The sequence below is a fragment of the Orycteropus afer genome, unplaced genomic scaffold (assembly GCF_000298275.1).
Source record: "Orycteropus afer afer isolate SDZICR_OR568_19922 unplaced genomic scaffold, OryAfe1.0 scaffold00280, whole genome shotgun sequence".
Lineage (NCBI taxonomy): Eukaryota > Metazoa > Chordata > Mammalia > Tubulidentata > Orycteropodidae > Orycteropus > Orycteropus afer.
In genome coordinates, this window is record NW_006921867.1 from 29,807 (window position 1) to 34,524 (window position 4,718).

Genomic DNA, 4,718 nt, shown 5'->3' on the forward strand with positions numbered 1-4,718 from the left:
AATATTTTTAAAGTGACTGGTACATAACATATTTTCCATATAATACATATAGGAAACTACCTCAAGAGTAGGTCACAAGGTTTGCAAATAAATAAATAATATATATGCTCTTTGCATATTAGGAAGCAATATTTTTCCTATTAATAGGTATTAGGAAATAAAGCATGTAGGCTGGTCTTAGGGCTGTAAGATGAGTTTGTAGATCTTGTAGAGAAGCTACATGGACTCACAGTACTGTGTTCTCCACTAATATCCTTCCTTTAGATCCTTTGTAGTACTTGAATCTTGAGATTATAGGAGTGATATGTTGTGTTTCTTATTTCACTCTGTTATAAGAGTGTTGCTAGAAGCTCTTCTGGAATTAACCTTTGAGCTAAATCATCTCAGAAATAATATCGTCTTGCAACATCTTCAAAAGCAAAGCCAAATTATCTAGTTTTCATTGACAAGTGTGAGTTGAGGCAAATTTGGAAATACAAATACACTGCACAGCTAGTAACAGTTCAGCCCTAAGTCTTATTGCCAAATGGAAACCTTATAAAGCAATGAACATTTCGAAGATCAAGCTCTCATCTATTAGTGTCAATATAGAGTAAATGGTATGACCACAAGTGAAATAATTGTAATTACTCGTGTGGCAAACCCAAGAAAATGCTAAAGGCTTGAAGAAAGGAGAGGTGATCACCAAAGGATATTAAAGAGAATTGGTCATATCAGCCTTACTCTAGACATGATTGGTAAAGAATTATGATGATTATGATGATGATAATAATAAAAACGGACATCTATATCTGGCTCAGATCAATTCATAAAGATTGGATTTACCCTACAAGATGAAATAACTAAAAACACTGGTCAAATACATGAAACAATGGTTTTCAAGTCATTGAACTTCAGGCTGTATGGGACTTTGATCCCTATGATTTGGAAAATAAACTGATTAACCTGCTATTGGCCAGATGGTCAGGGTGAAAGATAATATAAAATAAATTGCACCAGATTCCAGAGTTTGGGAGATAGGTCAGGTCATGTGCTATTAAATATGAGGAGTGCTTGGGTGAGTAAGATTGGGGCAACAGATGAACAGTAATACACAGGTTGGGTGTTTTCTTTTTCTTTTTGTTTGTTTGTTTTATTTCTGTTCTCAACCTGTATATTCAGGTTCTTCAGGTTTAGAGGTCAGATGGAGAGGTCCTAAACAGAATGCAATTTATTGTCAAAGACCAGTGAAAGCAGGTCAAGGAAAGATGGATTAAAAAATGGTACATTTTTGAAGACACATATGAAGCCTCCTGAAAGTGAAGAATGTTATTATATATCACACTGAAATAATTTATGTACATGAAATTTTCACTAGGTTTTTCAGGCTATTTTAAAGTTAAATAAATAAGCCTGAACTCATATATTTCTGAGAGACTTGTGTGGTTTGTGCCTTAACACCATCTCTTAAAAATGAGTGCATTGTAATACATTTAAGGAGCTCTGGTGGCACAGTGCCTAATGCATCTGACTGCTATCTAGAAGTTGATGGTTCAAACCCCCATGACACTCTGCAGAAGGAAGACAGGGCAATCTACTGCCATAAAGATTTACTGCCTCAGAAACCTAGTGGGGGTCACTATGAGTTAGAATCAACTCGATGGCAGTGGGTTTGGTTTTTAGTTTTGTAATGCATTTGTATAGAGGTCTGTTGTTGTTTTAAGAATATACATTCACTAGGAAGGTTATTGTCTTAACTTCTGCACTCCAGAGATTTCTATTTTGTAGTACTTTAAATAATATAACAACTTTATATTAAAAAGCACACTTGAGCAGTCAGGGAACTATTTTGAAAAATATATTCAATATTTAAAGATACAAGCAAAGGTTCTTTAAAACTGGATAAAAAGTTATTTTAAATGCTATACTGGAAAGTGAAATTTTACAAGGAGTAAAACCTCTGCATTTCCGCTGGCATTATGGGTTGATGGTGTTACTACCATGTGTTATCCGTGATGATTCTACTTTTTTTTTAAGAAATTAAACACCTAATCTCTCCTTAAGCCAAGATTTAGAAGACTTGTCAGTCTTCTGAGTTCAAACATTGGAAAGCTCCTCCCAGCCACTATTACCCTGGGCCCCTGCTCATTCTCCATGCTATTTTGCCCACCTCCCCCCACCTCAATTCAACTCTGATGTTTGGCAATAGGGACAGATCACCCAGTATGCAAGGTAAGCATGGGCTTACTTGTGCTTACCTACTCATCTGCAGTGAACAATTTCACGTATTTCACCAGGGTGAGGGATTGTAAATTTGAAGAAAATTTGATTCTGTAGGAAGGTGCTGTAGGGTTGGGAGAGAGACAGATGTCAGCCATATCTAGAAGCAGAATCTTTGATGTGGTTAAAAAATGTGAAATTGTTCACTCCAGATTAATAAATAAGCACTAGTAAGCTCCTGTTTACCTGGTTTATTGGGTAAACTGTTTCTGGCAAATCTAGGACAAATGAATTACTGCAATAGGAGAAAAAAAAAAAGATGGCTTTTTTCTTGGATTTTTTGGTTTTAGTTTCATTGTTTTTCCATTGGGAAGGTATTATCTTCTAAGCACAGTATTGTAAGTAGCAGAGTATGTGTAAACACAACGTTTGAATAGTTTGCATAAGGCACCTTTGAATACCTCTTTAATTTTCTGATCACCCACTACCATCCAGTGGATTCTGACTCATAGTGACCTCAATTGAGTTTCCAAGGCTGTAAATCTTTAAGGAAGTAGATTGCCTCATCTTCCTCCCACTGAGCAGCTGATAGGTTTGAACCACTGACCTCCTGGTTAGAAAACATTGATTTCCTTTTTAATGTTTTATTTGTTTTTGAAGTATGAGTTGTAGGGACAGAGAATTTATGTTACTTAGACAAGACCTCCCCAAAGTCTCTTGTCAGCAGAGAGTTATGCTTCTAGTTGCCTTGTCGTGTTTCATACAAAATGTCTGTGGCTCTTAGGGGTGGTGGAAACATTATGTTCATTGAGCAGCACTCCTCTGTTGCTATGCCCCAACAGATGAACTGGTTCAGGTGTGCATGTGCAGGAGGAGGAGGAGAGACTTGCAGGAGTTAAAAGATAGTTTGTAAATATCTTCTAAGAGTCAATTTTTATTTTCATTTTATTTCAATGTTATGAAAAAAGGTTTGTTTTATTAGGAAGGAAATTAATGTGGCAGTATTTTGTGGCCTATTTAAAGGCTTTTGTTTAGCAGAATGATTGTAAAGTACAACTAAAGGTTAAGATAGTGCTTAAGGCATTTGACTGCTAACCAGAAGGCTGGCAGTTCAAACCCACCAACCACTCCATAGAAAGATGACTGGGCAATCTACTTCTGTAGAGATACCACCTTGGATACCCAAGGATGGGTGGCTATGGGTCAGATTCAACTATCAACAGATAGCATTGAGTCTGGTTTTTCGGTTTGGTTATATGGAGCTCTGGTGGCACAGTGGTTAAAGCACTCAGATGTTAACAGAAAGGTTTGAAGTTTGAATCCACGAGCCACTCTGTAGGAGAAAGATGTGGAAGTTTGCTTTCGTGAAGATTTGCAGCCTTCGAAACCCAATGGGGGAAGTTCTACTTTGTCCTATCGGGTCTTTATGAGTCAGAATCAACTTGATGAGAGTAGATTTGATTTTTGGTTGGTCATCTACTTTAAGAAATAATAATAAATGATAGATGGATTGGTGGTGTTATCCAAAAATGTGGGCTTGTGGCCAATTCAGCCACACCTAGGGAAGAGAGAAGAACGAGTTCTATTACTTATGCATAAGCTGAGAACTGGCAGAGTTTCAGAATATTTCAAAAGTCTGCCCACCTCCAGTGGACAAATACAGAGTTAATGTATACACATTCCATTCCCAAGGACTGGGGCTCCTTAACCCATGAGAAGGACAAAAAGAAACCCCTAAGTTATGATTATGAACCTTATCTCTTAGTTCTGGAATGCATCAACACCAGGTAGATTCTATTTATATTCTATTCTAATCACCCTATATGTTTTTGGTTTTGTGCCTCTGGATCTGAGTGCTCTTTCTGAGGCTATTTTGTACAGGTATCAGAGGCAGCTGTATATTTAAAGGGATTAAATTCTGCAAGGGAACTCAAGCCAAATCAGTTGAAAGTTAAGAAGAACTCATTTTTCTCTAGAGAAATGTTGAGATGTATTTCATTCTGTCTTATGCTAGACCTTTAAAGCCCAAACTGTAGTGGAGGAGTGAAATTGTCCACTGAATTGCTGTAGTAAGTAACTCAGTCTGAATCCCAGTATGTTCTCAAATGCTTTATAATAAAAGTGGAAAGCACATGTCTAAGTAATAGTTCTCATTTGTCCTTGTTTGGAACATTTTTTTTCCATACTATCATCAGGGACCTAAGTAAAAAGAAATCCCACAATCTATAAAAATTATTTAAATATTCATAAAATAAAAAAAGAAAATTCCTCACCAGAAAAGAAAATTACTTTTGTTTCAGCGTAAGCATATATGCACCCTTTTGCACTAAATGTTCTCTCATCTTTATGACTTTCATTTGCTCATTGATGGCTGGGATTTCTGCCAAGCTTCTAGTGAAATAAGACATGGTTATAGCTAAGACTGAATTTTACAGTTCCAAAAAAATATTCTAAGAGATACTTGAGAAACTTGACATCTGAAACTAGATACTTGAAAAATGTGCCTCTCTGCAATTGAC